The 20,745-nt window shown below is 42.9% G+C and overlaps 1 pseudogene; it reads right to left on the bottom strand.

Moving 5' to 3' along the window:
- Positions 1-3,336: 3,336 nt before the first annotated feature.
- On the bottom strand, positions 3,337-15,530 carry LOC113609273 (guanylate kinase pseudogene; annotated as a pseudogene).
- Positions 15,531-20,745: the final 5,215 nt, after the last annotated feature.

The raw sequence follows: 20,745 nt of genomic DNA, 5'->3' as shown, positions 1-20,745 counted from the left end.
CCCCTGGTCAACAGTGCCACCTGAATCTGTCCTGCATTGCAGCCTAGGTGTCAGACGTGCAAGTAGAGAAGCACCTTAGGAGTACGTCTTCCAACTCCAGCTGTTCCCATCCCAGTTACTCAAGTCAAACCGGCTCTAGAATCACAGGGCAGAGAAAAACCAACCCTGCATGCTCTGTTTGAACTCCTGACCCACGGAATCTGTGAGCATAATAAAATTGTGGTTGTTTTAGGCCATTAAGTTTTGGGGTGGCTTGTTATTACATGGTGATAGGTAACAGGAACAGACAGAGACATTCTTGTCAGAAAGTTCCTTTAACTGCAAATGGTGAGGATGGAGCAGATAGGGGCAAGATTGGAAGCAGGGAAACAAGGTATGGGGCTTTTGCAGTAATCCACATGAGAGATAGGGCTAAAGTAAGGAAGTAGTGGTAGTAGGAAGGAGAGGCAGGGCCCAACGGGGAAGTACTCAGGCTCAACAGTTCAGGCCCACTGGCCAGTGTCAAGAGTACAAAGTGTTAAGAGACAGGAAAAGAAGGTGTCGGGCAGGTGCCCTTGTATGTACTGTAAAGGTATGTCTCCTTGGGCATGTCTCAGCTTTTTTCTCTGTGCATATAATCAGCTTTCTTACCCCAGGCTGTGATTGCATGGTTTAGTTCCACAAACGGGGGACCCTGAATGTTAGCCTACAGATTACATTAATCTATTTTGTTTCATCTTCCGTGTTACTTAAAAGCATCTTAAGAAAATATATGCAAAGTCATGTATGAATTAGCAGAGTCTTGTCATCTTTTTCAGCTGAGCCCTGGTACCCTGTCAGTGAACAAAGAAGCCCTGGGTGAGCAGGGTCAGTCTACAGCAATCAGTCTCCGAGGGACCAAGCTCCCTGCAACAGGGCAGTGAGGTGAGCGTACAGAACTACAGAAAGACAGAGAAAAATCACCCCCAGCTACCTCACTAACACGTTTCAGGATATACTAGGTCCAGATTGTAGAACAGTATGTGAGTAGGAATAGTTTACATTCTGAAAAAGATACACACATGTGTGAATATGGGCTTAGACAAAGACTGGAAGCATGCATGCCAAAATGGTAAAGGTTAGTATCTCTGGAGGTAGAATTACTTCTGTTTTTGTTGGTTTGCTTGTCTGTTGGGTCCTTTGTGCTTTTTTATGTTTTCCAAGTTTCCTGTATACATATTACTTCTGTAATTCTGAAATGTTTTAATTCTGAAAATTAAAAAAAAAGACAAACTTTTATGTTAAAAATCAGTGGGCCGGGGCTTCCCTGGCGGCGCAGTGGTTGAGAGTCCGCCTGCCGATGCAGGGGACACGGGTTCGTGCCCCAGTCGGGGAAGATCCCACATGCCGCGGAGCGGCTGGGCTCGTGAGCCATGGCCACTGGGCCTGCGCATCCAGAGCCTGTGCTCCGCAACGGGAGAGGCCACAACAGTGAGAGGTCCGCGTACCAAAAAAAAAAAAAAAAAATCAGTGGGCCGGGGACTTCTCTGGTGATGCAGTGGTTAAGACTCTGTGCTCCCAATGCAGGGGGCCTGGGTTCGATCCCTGGTCTGGGAACTAGATCCCACATGCATGCTACAACTAAGGAGCTAGCATGCCGCAACTAAGGAGCCAGTGCAACCAAATAATTATAAATATGTTTTAAAAAATCAGTAGGCCCTCAGAATTTCATTCACTTTGCCCATCCTTATCAGTGGTAGTGTTTCCTGCAAGTTCCCTCTTAGATCAGCTTACTAATTTTCATCTTATTAGACTAGGAGACCACAAATACAGAAACAAACTACTGTACACACAAAGTTTAGGGACCTTCTGATTCTCCCTTTCAGGAATCTTTTCTACACCTTTCTCTAACACTCATCCCTTTCTCCAAGTGCTCAGGACAGCCTCTGGGTCTCCCCTAATCCTCTCCACAGTGCCAGGTCTGTGGTCTTTAGTAACCATGTCTGTGCCCCCAAAACCTCCTCTCTCTGGCATCTTCTGTATTCTCCCATTCCCTACCCTCCATCCAAGTGCCTACTTTCCAAGTAGCTCTCAGTTAGATGTCGGAAACAGTCAATAAATATTAAGCTAATTCACAAAATTTAAATAGCTAATAGCTTCATACTCACGGGTTTTAAAAGAGGTTGCCTAGTTAATGTTACCGAGTCTCTAACTGGGGATACTAAAGCTTTAGTCAAATGCAGATTTTCATGCTCCCATTAAATCCATGGGCAGGCAGGTCACAACCTCTCTTAGCCAAGCAAGGAAGTTTTCCTGTAGCCAGGCGCCATCCCCATTACTATCAGATAGAGCAGCAACTAATTCAGTCATGTTGATGGATGCCGAGATGGTGCCCAGACTCGTCCACAATCGGAGCTACAGAGCTAGAGGGTGAGAAACTAATTTCCTCCTGGCTTGAAGTGCTCCAGGTCACCTCTGGTTACAGGGAAAATGACATGAGTCACTGTGTCTCCTGAGCCAGTTCATCCAGAGTGTTGTGCACAGCTAAGCCACCAATAACAATAGGTGTACGCAGAATGCGTGTTGTTTCACCCCATTAGTTCCAAAGCTCTAACTCTAATTTCCCAGAAGAAAGGTTAGAGAAACTGCAAAATGTGGCAGTTACAAAAAGCACTTCAATCCAATACCCAACAGGGGAAAAAATGCAGAGAAACTTATGAACTTCAGTCACTGAGCCAACCCAAAACAAGGCTGTACCTGCCCAAGAGTATCCCTTCCCTGGGGGAACTTTAAATGGTTGCCAGGGTTCTCTGTAGAGCTAAAGGTGAGGAATTTTTGTTGTTTTGTTTTTATGCCAAGGTTTCATTTATTAAACAAAGATGTATAAGTGCCTACTACGTGCCAAGTGTTGTGCCGGGCACCTTTGCTTCCAATCTGAATGTGGATCAGTCCCTGCTCTGAAGGAAGCTACCATCCAACTAGGGGGTGGCAGCAGGGATTGGCGCAAATGATGAAACAAACAGAAATAGAATAAATTAAGCCCTATAAGAGAGTATAGGAGAACAGAGATGAGAGCAGAGGTGAGACAGAGCTGGGAGTGGGGAGCCCGTGGATACGAGGCAAGCTGGGTTGGGGGCGGGGAGGGAGTCGAGGGGGGAAGGGGTGTGAGGAGAACAGGGTGAGGGGAGAAGGGTGGAGGGTTGGGGGGTGGTAAGGTCCTTCAACAACCGCAGCGGGGTAGCGAGGGGGATGGGCAGCACCCGCACCCCAGGGCGCTAGCCGAGGCGAGCAGAGCCACCCTGGCCCGCAGGGGTTGGATGCCAGGCCCCAGGCCCCGGCGGGGTAGGCGTTGGGGGGGGACAGAGCTGGCAGACCTCCTCAGGAGGGGCCAGTTCCTTGAACCTTCTTCATTTCTTCGGAGAGCGCCTCCTTCAGGGCCTAGTAGGCCTTGTCCAGGCTGTCGTTGCCCATGATCAGGTCAAACAGGCCGGGCTCCTTGCTGCTCTCCAGGTTTCAGGTCGGCCCGGGCGGCGGCCAGGCTCTGCCCTGTGTCTGTGTTCCGCTGCTCCGTGTCTGTGTTCCGCTGCTCCAGGCGGTCCAGCGAGGGCGACCGCAGGAAGATGCAGATGGGCCGCAGGTCAGTCTTCCCGATGTTGCGCACGCCCTGCAGGACTACGTCCAACAAGCAGATGCGGTTCACGGCTTGCACCGCCCTCACGGCCGCTTTGCTGGTCCCATACAGATTCCCTGAGACCCCGGTGTGCTCCATGAAATTCCAGCGAAAGACACAGTTCCAACCCTAGATTTTTATATCAGCTTATTTTTCTTTTGTTTCTTGTTTAACTCTTTTTCCAGTAGTTGTTTCATAATCTACTTCCAAAGAGATTCAGAGCAAGCAACCAATGCATCTGTTTAACTGATCCAGTTTAAATGATTATGAAAAAGTTGGAAACGAAAAGCTACATTTCAACTTTATTTCCTCAGTTAGCCTGATAATTGGGAGATAAGTATAGAATATGCCACATCCACTCCAAAGTATATTTACAGGAAAAATGCCAGAGGTCTGGCTCCCTATTCATTTTCTCTAAGAGTTTCCAGATGCCCTAGATGCACCTAAAATATACAATTTTATATGGCAAACTACTCATGTATTCCTTCTAAACTAATTTTTAAAATTATAAACATAAAATATATGCTTATGAGTTAAAATAAAAGTACAGAAGGGAATAACAGTTGCTCCCCAGAAGTAATTACCATCCAAAGCTTTGCAAATCTCTTTCCAATATACATATTAGAACAAGAAGATTGTATTGCAGATTATGGCCTCTCCAGAATTTCTATTGGGTTGGCCAAAAGGTTAGTTTGGTTTATTCAGTAAGATAGCTCTAGCAGCACTTAGCTGTCTTTAACTTCATTTGAAACAATTTTGTTAGATGTGAAAGCTGTCATATCAGCGAGCATTTAAAAAAAGACATCAAAATGGTTGGATTTTTGTGTAGCCATTTTAATATTGAAGATGGAAGGAAAAAGCAACATTTTCAGCATATTATGCTTTATTATTTCAAGAAAGGTAAAAACGCAACTGAAAGGTAAAAAAAGATTTGTGCAGTGTATGGAGAAGGTGCTGTGACTGATTGAACATGTCAAAAGTGGTTTGTGAAGTTTCATGATGGAGATCTCTTGCTGGACGATGCTCCACGGTGGGGTAGACCAGTTGAAGTTGATAGCGATCAAATCGAGACATTAATTGAGAACAGTCAACATTATACCATGCAGGAGATAGCCGACATACTCAAAACATCCAACTCAAGCACTGAAAATAATTTGCACCAGCTTGGTTATGTTCATCGCTTTGATGTTTGGGTTCCACATAAGTTAAGGGAAAAAAACCTTCTTGACTATATTTCCTCGTGCAATTCTCTACTAAACGTAACAAAAACGTTCCGTTTTTCAAACAAATTGTGAATGGGGGTTGAAAAGTGGAAACTGTACAATAATGTGGAAGAGAAGAGATCATGGGGCAAGCGAAATGAACCACGACCAACCACACCAAAGGCCAGTCGTCTTCCAAAGAATGTGGTGTTGTGTATATAGTGGGACTGGAAGGGAGTCTTCTATTCCAGCTCCTTTTGGAAAATGAAACGATTAATTCCAACAAGTACTGCTCCCAATTAGACCAACTGAAAGCAGCACTCAACGAAAAGCTTCCAGAATTAGTCAAAGAAAATGCATAATTTTCCATCAGGATAATGCAAGACCACATGTTTCTTTGACGACTAGGCAAAACTGTTAACAGCTTGGCTGGGAAGTTCTGATTCATCCGCCATATTCACCAGACATTGCACCTTTGGATTTCCATTTATTTTGGCGTTTACAAAATTCCCTTAATGGAAAAAATTTCAATTCCCTGGAAGACTGTAAAAGTCACCTGGAACAGTTCTTTGCTCAAAAAGATTAAAAGTTTTGGGAAGATGGAATTATGAAATTGCCTGAAAAATGGCAGAAGGTAGGGGAACAAAAGGGTGAATACATTGTTCAATAAACTTCTTGGTGAAAATGAAAAATGTGTCTTCCATTTTTACTTAAAAAGCAAAGGCACTTTCTGGCCAACACAGTATATTGGAGAGGATGTGTCTGTGTGTGTTTGAGGGGAGGGGGCCGCAATCTGGTTAAATGGAAAGGCTAGGAGAGAAGCTTCATTTGCATAGTAAGCAGTTAGTGTTTAGGCTGACGTTGATTTGGCCTGGTTTGGGGGGGTGGCGGTGGGAACTGGAGGAGATTATGAGAGAACCTCATCCGAACCTACTCAGAGCCAGCCATAGCAAGCACTGCCACATATATATTTCCACAACTTGCTTTTTTTATTTAAAAATAGGTCGTGAGGGACTTCCCTGGTGGTCTAGTGGTAAAGAATCTGCCTTCCAATGCAGGGGATGCGGGTTCGATCCCTGGTCAGGGAACTGAGATCCCACATGCCGCGGGGCAACTAAGCCTGCGCGCCTCAACAAGAGAGCCCGTGTGCCGCAAACTACAGAGCCCATGAGCTCTGAAGCCCGCGCACTACAACCAGAGAGAAGCCCATGCTCCTCAACGAAAGATCCGGCGTGCCGCAACAGAAGATCCCACGTACCGCAACTGAGACCCTATGCAGCCAAAAATTAAAATAAATAAATAATAAATCTTTAAAAACTAAAAATAGGTCATGAATATTTCATCATCTCATCAACACATATAGATCTACCACCTTATTTTATAATAATTACATAGGACTCCGTTGTGTTTAACTAGACTACTGATAAACATTTAGATCTTTTCCAATTTTCACTAAGCATTCTTGTGTATGTGTGTGTGTGTGTGTGTGTGTGTGTGCATGATCTGTATGTATATAATCTGCTTATAACATGAGAATTTCTATAGAATAGATTCAAAGAAGGGAAATTTCTAGGATGAAGGATATGTGCACTTTCAATTTTGACAGAAAACTGCCATTGTTTAATATACAATTAATATACTGTTCAGTGTACAGTTGTTACATGACCCTACTTCCATTGTGCTGGCAGAATACTGTCTTATATGATTAACAATGATCATGTAATTTAGTGTCCAAGCCAGAACACTTTCGAAAGAGAAAGGGGATGCTATTAATAATTATATTGGCCCCACGGGCATAAACCAGGACTATCCTGGGCAACCTGGGACATTTAGTCACCCTAATAATTATTAACCTAAACATTATTAATGAGAATAATTGCTGAAAACTTAAGACAGTTTCACAGACAGCTTAAGAAGTTTCCATTGTCCTCCTTTTATCCCTCCGAAACTTACTTTATTACTCCCACAGTTTTACACTGAGACAGTGTAGAAAACTTCCAGCAGCCTGCTTGTCAGATCTTGTCTTAATGACAGCAAACCAAAGATTTAGGGGAAAGGAAGAAGAATTAGCTTCTAAATATTTTGCACTATTAAACTTTTCATTTGAAAAATGAAGATTCCCAAACCAGGAATCAAAGCAAAATATCTCAGGGAATAAAGAAATAATATGGAGGGAAGGGGGAAAAAAAGTGTTTTGAAAAATACTAGTAAAGCATTATTACAAAACATTTGCTTCCTGTAAGTCCAGCCTCAGGATTCCCTGACAAGCCTCAAAGCTATGTAAAAACATGAAAAAGAACATAGCATATTCAGTTTTCTGACGCCTATGACTTGGGTTCCAGAAGGCTAAATTTCAGGTAATCCCTGGACCAATGTTGATATTTATGGCTCAGCGTGAGAACATATATTCTCTTTTGTGTCCTATAAAATGCTGGCAGGTGTTAGGCTACTTCTTTGGCTCTTTATGGACAGTCCAAGACCTGGAATATTAGACATACAGCCTTCTGTGAGTGTAGTCTATCACATATGTCAGTTCCCATTTCCAAGACAGCTGGGAAAAAACTTATCTCATTCCCAGGCAAGATCAATCTATGGCAAAAATCTGTGTAAGTTCAGGAGATGACTGGCAGGTAGTTCCAGATGGAAAAAGAGAGCCCATCACATGCCTTGTACGTGTGTGTTCCCATCCCTCCAGCAGTGCCCTTTGTTAGTCATTAAGGATTACATTCCTTTTTCTGCCTGTTATCCCAGGCTCAGGAAGAAAGCCCCTGACGGGTTAATTGCCCAGCACACTGACTCATCTGTCTTGTGTTTCTCACTAAATGAGAGGCATTAACAGATCAGTGCTGAGGTGTTGGGAAGTATGTTTCTAGCTAGTGGCAAGCTGTTGAAATGCCTCAGAGCCTTACAATACACTACCTGAAGGCAACCCCATGAGAGGGTATTTTCCAAAACGTTCCTCATTTCACCTCTGGTCCATTGGCTGCTAATTCGAAAAGTGGATGTAATGGCCTAATTTTTTTTTAAGGCTGAATGTTACAACAACATATTGTGTAATAGGAACAACTATTAAGCTATGCTGATTTTTTTCAGTATATAGCACTTAGCCCCACTTTCTCACCCAGGCTTTGTTTTGGTTAAGGCAGGCATTGGCAAAACATTTGAAACTCATTCTGTTTCTGTGAAACGGATGTTTTCCTTTGTCAAAAGCTATCTGAAAGCTGAGATCAATCTATAGATACTGACAAAGAACGATAGCTGTTTGTTTGTCAAAAAACAAACAATAATTGCCGAACAGTATGTATGGCAGATCTCACTTATGGAAAAATATGTGTAAATATAGTATGTGTTGGTATATGAATGAGGAAATTTGAAAGACTCTGTACCACATTATTAATAGCTGTTACGTCTGGGGGTGGGATTGCCAGGGCTTTTTCTTCCTAAGACATCTGTATGATTTGCCTTTTATACAATAAGCATCTGTTACTTTTCCAATCCAAAAGAGAAAGGGGATGCAAAAATAAAGTTACTCACAAGGATTGAACTGATTTCTTAGCCCTACAATCAAATGGACTGAGTTGGCCAAAAGCAAACATAAGCAGGAATGACTAGTTCATAATGTGGAAGGCAGCATTATTATATATTAATAAACATTATCTATATGCTTCTAAGGACAGAAGAAAAGGACAAATGCTAGAGAGACAGACTTTTTTATTACTCATTAAAAATATACTTATTTTGGGCTTCCCTGGTGGCACAGTGGTTGAGAGTCCGCCTGCCGATGCAGGGGACACAGGTTCGTGTCCTGGTCCAGGAAGATCCCACATGCCGTGGAGCGGCTGGGCCCGTGAGCTATGGCCGCTGAGCCTGCGTGTCTGGAGTCTGTGCTCCGCAGCGGGAGAGGCCACAGCAGTGAGAGGCCTGCATACAGCAAAAAAAAAAAAAAAAAAAAAAATATATATATATATATATATATATATATATACTTGTTTTAAAAATAAGCAAATTTATTTCTTAATCTGCTTAGAAAACTTTTTCAGACTTGTAGGATTATTTTAGAAGAGTACTCATTTTGGTTATATAATTTGAACTCTCAGTTTAGGAAAATGTTCAGCTAACATATGTCAGATGTTAGCTGGTAGTGACTGATGGCAAGTTACTGATACATAGTTCAATTATATCAGATCTAACACACCATTTTGTGAGTCATCCCAGTGTGGTGCAGTGGAAGGTACATAGTTTTTGGAGATTCAACCTGGATGCAAGTCTCCCCTCCCCCACTATACTTATGATTTGATCTTGAATAAGTTACTTAACTCCCTAGATCCTCAGTTTTCTGAATTAAATGTATTTTGTAACAATAACTACTGAGGTAGTGTGGTTATAAGGCTTAAACAAAATAATCTGTAAACTGCATTTTATAACCTGTAAAAAATGCTCTAGCCTATAGTAGGCACTGACTACTGAGTGAATGAATGAATGAATGAATGGGAGAATATTATTCTAGACTTTGTTAAGTGTCCCTACCAAAATGAGGGAGAGAGACTCATTCTAGTTCCTTCAGATGTGGAGTTTTTTTAAGAATAAAAGTGACTCTTATGATTTAGAAAAAGAAAAAAGTAAACAATAGCTGAAAGAAGGCTCTAGATTTAGAATAACGCTGCAAAATTCTGAAATTGCCACACACACACGCACACACACACAATTACCCCCAGCACCTATCATCCTTTAAGGCTATCTCAAATGTCACAGCCGTTGTGAAGCCTTTGCTGACTTCCCAGGCAAAAGCAGGAACTCCCTCCCAAGGAGGGCCTGGGATGCAAAGATTAGCTGTGCCAATGAGATTCTCTTTCAGAGGAATTAAAGCTAACAGAATCGAAAGAATTTGCCAGTTGGACAGAGAAGCCCACTTTCAGTATAAGTTCCCTTAAAGATAGTGCCCCAGATGTGACAGTGCTATGACCCAAGTCTACTCTTGGTGCCCCAGTTAGGAAAGAGGTAAAGTCAGGCATATACTCAAGGATAGTTTAATTTAGTTATCCTATACAGGAATTTGGGGAGTGTGTAAACACCTTAGAGAAAAGTTTAAAATCCCTGTTCTTTTAGAAATAACTTGACCTGACAGCTTGTTTGTAGGCACTCATTATGTTTTCTTTCCTTATCCTGCAGCCCTTTCTGTTCTTGCATTTGCCAATGACACTTCTGACCAACAATGTACACACAAGTAACATTTTGGGGATCTCGGAGCCAAACAGTTCAGATGTGTGTCTGATGACCAGGAGAGAAAGAAGGACCAGAGTTCTAGATTTAGAAGTTAACAGCAAAACTGTTATTTAAAATACACAACAGTAGAAGAAAACGCCTAATGATTGTGAGTGTGGTTAGAAGAGCCTAAAACAAACTTGGTACTGGGCAGTGGAGGAAGAGGAGGAGGAAAAACTCATGAGGGAGTTTTTCAGAGAAGAACCAACGCAGAGACCATTGGTGATTGCTTCCCGAGAGTTTTGCTTGTTGTTTGTTTTTTGCGGTACACGGGCCTCTCACTGTTGTGGCCTCTGGACGTGCAGGCTCAGCGGCCGTGGCTCACGGGCCCAGCTGCTCTGCGGCATGTGGGATCTTCCCCGACCAGGGCACGAACTCGTGTCCCCTGCATTGGCAGGTGGACTCTCAACCACTGCGCCACCAGGGAAGCCCTGCAGTGAGTTTTAAAGTGAAGGTGGACTAAAGAAATAGAGCAGTGCTCACTGATTATCCTTTTAAGGAGACTAACAGAGGAGGAAAATTGTCCAGACAGGCCTGGCATCCTTAATTGCTCCCTCTCCACCCATGGGCAAGGCCACAGGTCCCCTATAAATGGAGGCTAGACTAGGTGTCTGCACCTTGAGAAATCTCTCTGCTCTGGCTCCCTTCCAATTTCCTGCAACTTTTGGCTCTATCTTCCTGTTTCTAGTCATAGATCCTTTAACTCCCATCCACTTTTCCCCTCTCTGCCCAGTGTATTTTGGATTGATACAGTGTTTGACCATCTCTTTTGTTCTCACCCTATTTCACCTGATGCTGCCCTCAGTTCCCTTTTTGTTCCATATCCTGGGGCTCTACTCCAGCCCGTCCCCATCTGGGTACCCAGACCCTGACTCCTGGCCTCCCTGAGCCTCCCACCTTGTCTAGATTGGAGCAGAACTGGTTCAGAAGGAGAGAGAAAGGCACAAAATAGAGGAGGATAAAGTCTAGGAAAGGAGTGTCAGTTGGTTTCACTCTCAGAGAGACTGGGAAAGGAGGAAGAATGAGCAGCAGAGAGCAAAGGTAGGAAAGAGGAGAGAAGCTGAGGAGGGAAGTCTCCCGAGTGAGTACGAGGGGGTTAAGGACATGGGTGGAGGCCTTGACAGAGGAAGGGAAACTTCAGCCAGCCTCCGAGATAAGAGAGAGTAGCTGACGTTAAGGATGGGTGTGGTTAAATTCATAGGCGGTGCGGAATCTGCTCAGGGTGAGGGGTATGGAGGTTGGGCAGGAGGTTGGAACTTGTGAAAGTTTGGATGGTCACTCAGGGGAAAGGGAAAGTGAACAAAACAAGGAACAGCACTTTAAGTACTGTGAGACCAGCAGAAGCTGGAGACCCAGCGCTGGTAGTGGTGCCTGTGCACCATTGTGTCATTTTCTCCAGAAGTCCTTCAGCCCGTGAAGACCATCTCTTATGAGCCAGGCTGCGCATCAGGCCTGGTGACTAAGGCCAGCATTCCTAGGACCTGACTTGGTTCTAGCCCAAAGGTCTGATGCATTGTCCTTGAGACACTGGAGGACTCAGAATGAAAGAAACTTAATGTCCTTTCAACTGACCTCTTGGCTCTACAAAGGAAGTGAGTGCCCTGCAGGCAACATATAAGAATTTGACAGGGGACTAGTAGACTATATGGAGAAAATAGTATTTTGCAGGATCAAGGCCAGTCTCCCTACTTGCTGTACACTGACCCTGCCCTGACTGAGCCTCCATGGAGACCCAGCCTGCTGGCCAGTTTTCCTGCTACAACTGGAAATTCTCATGACCCTCGTTGCCCATTTTCCAGAGGAGACTGAGCATATGACTTTCCTGGTCTCTTTGCCACATAGACCAGGGGGAAAGTATCCTGGGTTAAAAACTCTGAGGGTTTCTGAAGCAAGCCATATTTTATGTATGAAGTTTGGTCAAAGGAAGGATACCCGCTAGGCCATTCACAAGCTCCAGCAGGGTTACCATCTTGTCAGCACTTTGTAGCAAGGCTCTGAGCCTGGCCCATGACCTGCCTGGAACAGTACTACTCTGGGTGTCCTTTCCAACAGACTGCCTAGCCCCTCCACGATGCACTGTCTGAGAATGCTCAGGGGCAAAAGGCACAGCTGTGGTTGTTCCCTGGAACGAAGAACCACTCTGTACAAGGACACCCTGCGAGGAAACCCACCTCCATCACCGGGAAAACACGTGTTCTCTCAGCCAGGAAGGAAGCCAGACAGGACTGAAGGGATCTCCCCTCCTTTCCTTGCTGGTCCATCTATCCTCCTGGGCATGTTTTAGGCACCCTTGTGGTTACAGGGAGCTAAGGCTCCCTTGCAGTCCAGGCCGTTATAGTCCCAGTGTCAAGGTTCCAATTGCAAAGGACAAAAAAATAAGTGCCGCGCATCCACACATTCCAAAACCAAGTGCTAAACCACCTGTACAGGAGAGGCTGGCCTATCCATCACCCATCTCTACTCTACGCTCTACCACAAAAGAATGAAGGGAGAAAAGCTGGTAGAGGATTGACTCAGAGATGGTGGTGTGATCTTCCCTCATCCATGAGGAATGGGGAACTGGGGTTTCCTCCTCACCTCAGGCTGAGGGAAGGGGATTCAAGGGAACACAGTGTCTGACACATCCTCAGAGCTGGCTAACTAATCTGTGGGACCCAGTGCAAAATACAAATGGGGAGACCCTTGTTCAAAAAGTAGGGTAGGAGCCTCCCTGGTGGCGCAGTGGTTAAGAGTCCGCCTGCCGATGCAGGGGACACGGGTTCGTGCCCCGGTCCAGGAGGATCCCACATGCCGCGGAGCGGCTGGGCCCGTGAGCCATGGCCGCTGGGCCTGCGCATCCAGAGCCTGTGCTCCGCAATGGGAGAGGCCACAACAGTGAGAGGCCCGCGTACCGCAAAAAAAAAGCAGGGTAAAATGGCATTAAAAGTACTAAATTAAAAAAAATAAGAGGGTGGATTATATCGTTGCTCTCAGAAACACATCCTATTGAAGCAGATCTCAAGGTCTGCTTTGGGCAAAACTTTAGGCCTGGGTCCTTTAAGAATTAAGAGATGAGAAACAGTTATGTGTTTCATTAATTACCTATTGTGTGCCAGGCACCGTGGTAGGCATTTTACATCTGTTATCTTGTTTAACCTTCATGACAATCCTGCAGTTTTCACAGTTGTCCAAGGTCACACAGTTAGTCAGTGGCAGAGATAGGAAGTGGGCCCAGGTCTTCCAGGCTCCAAAGTCTTGGTTCTTTCTATTCTCCTTCAGTGTCTCCCGTGGAAGATGGGAAAGTGTGGAATGCTGGTACTTTGGGGGCATCTACTTGTGCTGGCACTGTGCTTGATGGAGTTGATCCAGCTCTTTGAGGATGAGCTTCTGCTTCTGGAGGACCCTCTTCCAGGCCCTTCAGATGGGCACATAATCTCCACTGTTTGCTGCAGCAGTCTAGCCGCCAGGCAGAGGAGCTGGAACACTGATGGAGAAGGAAACAGAAATGTCTCTCATTCTCTCAGACATTCTTTTGTTTACTCATGTACAGTGTTTCATTGAGCCCTCCTCTTTTGCACTCCCGAGTTCCCAGGGCAATTGTGACTCTCTCTCTTTCTTTTGACCTTCTTTTTGTCTGTCCAGGGCCAGGAAAATTTAATGAAAAGACAACTGAGAAGTTATGTACATGATGAAAGGAAAATAAGTTATTTCAGAGTTGCATGCTTTCTTAAATGAGATTTCAATATTTTAAACAACAACAGCAAAATGACCTGTCTGGCCAATTATCTTGTTTGTCCAAGAATTATTACTTGACTCAGCCCTAAGTCCGTGAAATTAACTGCCATCAGATAAAACAAAAAGGGTCATAACTAAGCAGAAGCTGGGCAATGGGGTTGATGATCCTTTTCTTATAAGGTTATGATATGATCTTGGAATATGTGTAAACTCATGACTGTATTTAATGGCTTGTCTAAAACATGGTCTGAAAGGCTGGAGCTGCGAGTAACCTTGGCAACAGAGCAAGAAGGGAGGATGACCTATGGTAGAATCCAGATTCTAGAGCTAAATGTTCCATGGTGGTCATCTAGTCTGTCTTGTTTGACAAACAAGGGAACTGAGACATAGAGATGCTAGATGAACTTTTTAATGACCCACAAGTCATTAAGGCAGAGTTGAGCCAGGAAACCAAGTCTCCTGGCTACAAGTTCAGGGCTTTGCCATTACATCGTATTATTTTGCCTATGGTTTATTTCTGGAGGTTATTTTTATTTACTAGCTTAATTATGTTTAAATGTTTTTATTTTCATATTTTATTGTTTTAAAAATTATAAAAGTAATATATGCTTATAGTAAAGAAATTCAAAACGTAAGTATATACAGTAAAAATGTGTTTGCCTTTCACTTCTCTCTCCCAAATACATTTTCTCTCCAGAGGAAGGCTCTGTTAACAGACTAATATGTATTTTTGTTGACTCTTTCCTATGCATTTACAAACACATGTATTGTTTCCTTTTTCACAAATGGAAACATGCTATTCATATTGTTTTGAGGTTTGCTTTTTTAATTTAACATTTTTCTGTACCAGTACAAAGATACTTATCTCATTCTCTCTTTGAAATTGAGATATAATTCACATAATATAAAATTCCATCCTTTTAGAGTATATAACTCAATGGTTTTTATTATATTCACCATGTTGTGCAACCATCACCACTGTCTAATTCCAGAATGTTTCCATCACCCAAAAAGAAGCCCTGTATCTATTAGCCGTTAGACCTATTCCCCTGTCCCCTCATTCCCCTGGCAACTATAATCTATTTTCTGTCTCTCCAGATTTGCTTATTCTGGACATTTCATATAAACGGAATCATGCAAAATATGGCTGTTTGTGTCTTTTTTCACTTAGCATGTTTTCAATGTTCATCCATGTTGTAGCATGTGTCAGAGCTTCATTCCTTTTTAGGGCTGAATAATTTTCCCTTGTATGGATAGACCACGTTTTGTTTATCTGTTTATCAGTTCATGGCCATTTGGGTTATTCCTGCTTTTTGACTATCATGGATAATGTTACTATGAATATTCTACATGTTTTGCATGACTAAATGTTTTCAGTTCTCTTGGGCTCATTCTTTTGAACTACTGCATAATATTCTATAATTTGAATTTGCTGTGTAACCATCTCTCCTATTGTTGAACATTCATCTTTCATTCATCTTTTTAAAAAATTACAAATAATGGCGCAATATATATTCCTATGCATATTTCTTTGAGAGAGGCAGCATAGTGCTGCAGTGTCACACAGAAGTGAGTGTCTGGATGCCTGCACTGCCACTTATTAATTGTTAACTTAGTCTTTCTGCTTCCGTTTCCTTGCCTGTAAAATGGGATAAGAATAGAACTTACCTCACAGGTTCCAAATGACTAATATAAATAAAGCAGTTAGACAGGGCTTGACACATGGTATGTGTTCAATGAATGTTGTTAGTATTGCATGCAAATAGTTTTGTAGGTTAAATTCCTACAAATAGAGTTTTGGGGTCAAAATATTCATTGTTATAATTTTGAAAGATATTGCTAATTGCCCTCCAATAACATTATACCAGCAAGAATGAGAATGCCTTTTTCCCCACACTTGCTGATTCTGTAAATTATTAAAATTTTGAGTTTTTTTTTTGCGGTACGCGGGCCTCTCACTGTTGTGGCCTCTCCCGTTGCAGAGCACAGGCTCCGGACGCGCAGGCCCAGCGGCCATGGCTCACGGCCCCAGCCGCTCCGCGGCACGTGGGATCCTCCTGGACCGGGGCACAAACCCGTGTCCCCTGCATCAGCAGGCAGACTTTCAACCACTGTGCCACCAGGGAAGCCCCAAATTTTGAGTTTTCAATTTGAATTTTGTCTATCTCAAAGATAAGAATGTAATATTGTCGCCATAACTCGTATTTCCCTAATTCCAACTGAGATTAAGTATCATTTAGTATATTTATTGGCTACTTATATATCTCTCCTACTGTGAAATGGCTGTTTTTATATCTGCCTGTGTGTTTTGATTTGTAGACTCTCTTTGTACATGGTTACTAACCTTTCATTACATATTTCAAAAGTATTTTCTCTCAGTTTGGTTCTTACCATCTAATTTTGTTAATGATATCTTTTGTCATATTGAAGTTCTGTATTTTTATGAAGTCTAATATATCAATATTTTCCTCTAGAAGCTCTTCCATAGACAATTAAAAGCTCAACCTAGGCTATGGGGAGGGGGAAGGGTAAGCTGTGACAAAGTGAGAGAGTGGCATGGACATATATACACTACCAAACGTAAAATAGATAGCTAGTGGGAAGCAGCCGCATAGCACAGGGAGATCAGCTCGGTGGTATGTGACCGCCTAGAGGGGTGGGATAGGGAGGGTGGGAGGGAGGGAGATGAAAGAGGGAAGAGATATGGGAACATATGTATATGTATAACTGATTCACTTTGTTATAAAGCAGGAACTAACACACCATTGTAAAGCAATTACACTCCAATAAAGATGTTAAAAAAATAAAATTTTTTTTCATGTCAAACTGCTTCATTACATCTTAAATAACAGTACAGTGAATATAGGATCTATCTTGCATCCAGCTTCCTTGCAGTACACTGACTTTAAAATTAAATACATAAGGTGAGGGACAGGGTGCAGAGAGCTCTACAGGGCTGCCGAGGGGGGTGGGGGCGGGGTGGGGGGGTGCTTGTCCCACTCTCTGTGGGTCCAGGGCACACGGCACACAGGATGGTGCAAACACAGGATGGAGAAGCCGCTGCTGCCTCTACGGGAGTGCTTGGTGAAGGGGAGGAGGCCTGCGCGCCGTCCCAACGCCACTGCTCCACACTGGACTCACACAAAACGAGGGATGTCTGTATGTTAGAAAAATGGTCTGCCTCGGTGCAAAAGGCTGGTTCCATGGGAGAGCCGGGCTGTGAGGAATCCACAAAGGGAGGCCGAGTTCTCCATTCCCTGTACCACCCCGCCCCAACCCCCAATTCCAACAGCAATCGTTTGGAACAGGACTTGTTTTTAAAGGAATAAAGAAAACAGTGAATATCCCGCTAGGTGAGTGTGTAGAGCTGCTGACTGCACGGCTTCCGATGCGATGCGTGTGCACAGAGGAGCAATGGTTACAGCTTTAAAGAGGTTATTTCTGAAAAGCAAGAGAACATGTAAGGACTGAGTCCTATATGCACTTTTGAGCATTTCTACAGCATGCGATTCTAAGAGTAAACCCACCCGATATGGCAAACGATCAAATTTTTTAAAATTTAACTTTGAAAGTTTGAGATCATTATTTTCAAAACATTGATTTGTACACTGTTTCATACACAAATAACTGACTGACTATCCAAGCACAGGACGGGCACCTCGCTTGAGAGCAGAGGCTCCTGACCGTCAGAGTGGGGCACAGGGTAGTGTCGCGCGGTTGTTGTTGTATAAACTTCCCTCCAACTTCACAAGGAGACCCAGGGTGAGATTAAAAACTGAACTGAGAAGGTAGAGAGGGTGGATTGGGGAGCAAAGGTGCCTAACTGGTGTTCACTGTTCGTCCACGGCATGTGCTCTGTTCCTGGCTTCTCAGCAGCAAACTTCTATGGCGTGTGTGTACACAACGATCATGTGACACGAGACGAAAAGTAAAAAAACTAGGGACTAGATGTACATCAGTAACAATTCCAGAGAGGCTGCACTAGACCCTCTTTCTCTGTTTAACTACTGAACAGAAAGGGATATATTTTAAGAAGGAAATATGAATGTCTGCAAAATCCTGTTTACAAACACAGTCTGAAACTTAGAATCAATTACAAGATGAAGTCCTCAACTTGTTTTCCATGAACATCACAAAACAGGATCACTGATCTAGAATTCAAAGAAACTAGTCAAAAAGTGTATCTGTCTTACAATTACACTCAAGTTTACCTTTTGGTTAACATTAAAAAAAAATTTTTTTTAATAAATAAAAGCTCAACCTGGAGATGATACAAATTACTCCCACTCATTAATCAGAACTGGTCACACAGCCCCACCTAACCACAGAGGGACCAGGGAGTAGAATCCCAGCCCAAGCCCAGAAGATGAAGAGCAGCCTGGATAACTACCACAGTGGTCTAAGTCAGAAATAGACTGACAGAAATGAGGAAAGGACAAAAGAGTGATAAGGGAAGTGTTAACAGGCCTCCAAATGTTGGGAAAGAAGACTGTGACCAAGAAATGCAGAATTAATTCCAGGTGAGTTAGGAAGATGGGGCTTCAGGAAGTTGTTTCATGTGAAGTAAGCCTGGAATAGGATTCCAAGAGGGCCACATTTTCTGAAAAAGCTGAGAGTTCTTAGCGTTCAAAGAGTGAGCAGAGGAATACTGGTTTTGCTCATCGGCCCTCGATTTCATCCTGATGTGAGGAGTTTATATAGATTATCCGAATATTAAGTCACCAAGCCAGAGGGTATTTGGAATGCATCTGGGGAATGGCAGAGCTGCCTGTTCTTGAATAAATGCCTGCCCAACCCCCATCCTCTGTAAGCGCTCTTAGTATGTGTGTGTGCACTTCCGTGAGCGGAAAATCAATACCTTTTTGGACAGATGGAAATTGAGCTATGTCAAGGCATACATGCATTGTCTGATAGCATCTTTCTGCCAGGAATCTAATATATTGATCAAATTTCCCTAGCAGAGCATCTGTGCAATATCGGATGGCAAGACAGGGTAATGGTAGGAATGTCGGCTATACATTTTTCTGAAATGTCGCCTTTAACTAAAAAAATCAAAGCTGGAGATTTTCATGCAGGGCACTGCCTCTCCTGATGAGTGTCCTAATCTTCTTTGAATTTTCTGGCAGGGGTCAGGAACAACACACTCTCCTGTTTCTGTGGCTCACCTGCTCCTCACGGCGGGTGAGAAATGATTTTCTCAGTTGGAACACCCTTGTCAAAGGCAGGGTTCTTCCTCCTCCTCTCCTTTGCCTCCGCCTATTCCCCTCCTTGCTTTGAGCCAAAGCAACATTCCTTTTCCCCCCCAGTAACAGCAGCAAATGTGTCGGGTGGCTATTCGGCTGAAGCTCTATTTAGCTACAGAAGTTGTACCTTTGCATCGTGCATTGTGCACAGGTTGTTTGGATTGTTGTTAATAAGGTTTGTTATTATTGTTGTTGTTTATAGGTCAGAGTGATGATGGGATAAAAGGAGGACGGGCTCTCCACTTGGCTTTTTAGGACACGCTCATTCCTAGCTCGGAACGATGACACACAAGCACAGGGGTATTGGCTGCTGACACTGTTCATCGTGGATGCACCTGCCTTCAGCTGCTAAAGAGGAAGGGACACACAGAAGCAGAGAAGAGGATGTGCCTGTATTTTTAAATAAACTGCCTTGTGATGCACAAGGCCTATGAAACATTTTAGATATTGAACCCGAGATACATGGAAAATTACTCACATGGTTTTATTTTTTCCCCCCTAATGACTCTAGTAATCTGAAGGGAAATTATTCTGGTTGAATGACTCATCTAAAACACGTTTTTTGACTGTATCTTGGGCAAGGAAGAATCTATTCAGAGATAACAATTTATTATTTAACATTTCGACAGGTCCACAGAAGTACAAGTCAGCTGAGTCCAAATAAAGAAATGTGCTATTTTTTAACAACTTCTAGATGTTCTTGGCAGAACGCAGGCTAGACTTTATTAGAGGAAACAACAGGTATTTATGATCTTTTTCCTTCAGGTTTTCAATTAAAATTTGATAATCACAACAATATTTTAAAAGCCAAGAAATAGCCTTAGAAATGTTTATGAAGATATGATGAAAGGTTAGCAAGGGAAAAAGAAATAAACAAAAGAAGAAAGAAAAAAAGAAAGAAAGAAGGAAAAATGCAGAAACAAACTGTACCCTAGAACTAGAAATAGATGGGCCTGAAATAGAGAAATTGGAATATTTCTGTTACTTCATTCCTATTATTGCATGGATTGTGAGAGAGATCTCCTACATTATAATATGTTTTTATTTCCCTATAATAAAGTTATTTCATCCTTTATACATGAAAAATACCATCCTGTTGGAACTCTATCATCCCAATGGCAACAAATCTAATATGGGATTTTTATATTTTCACAATGTTTTCAAACATCTCATACATTTTACACTATTTAAGAAGCATGCATTCTCATCAGATAGGTAGAGCATGCATTATTACCCCTGTTTTACTGGTGAGGCAATGACAGCCAAGGTCATATAGCAAAATAATACAGTTGGAATGCACCTCTGCAATAACAAATCTATTACAACATAATGCCTCTTTAGACCAAAACTTACCATATTTTTTGGCACATACTTATTGTCATTTTCTTTCTTTCTCCTGAGCCCCTAGAGTCCTTGAAAAGTTCTGTTTGTTGTATAAAATTTTTTTCTTTCTTCTGAGAGAGTCACAGATGAGGGTTTTGTTCCCTTTGCAGTGGAAATGGATATTATGTTGCACTTCAAAGACCCAAAGGAGGAGAATTGGCCCAACTTTACCTTATACCACTTTCTAGTACCTTCACTTGTAGTGACTTATGCTCTGGTTAATTGCAGCAACATTGGAAATATTAACATAGGTATGTCATGATGATCGGATATAGACATTCATAAATCCAAAATAAGAGTGTGAATAATCATA

This window comes from Aethalodelphis obliquidens, unplaced genomic scaffold, assembly GCF_003676395.1.
Source record: "Aethalodelphis obliquidens isolate GAN/ISIS:26980383/991018 unplaced genomic scaffold, ASM367639v1 scaffold55, whole genome shotgun sequence".
Lineage (NCBI taxonomy): Eukaryota > Metazoa > Chordata > Mammalia > Artiodactyla > Delphinidae > Aethalodelphis > Aethalodelphis obliquidens.
This window is presented reverse-complemented; position numbering and strand designations above follow the sequence as displayed.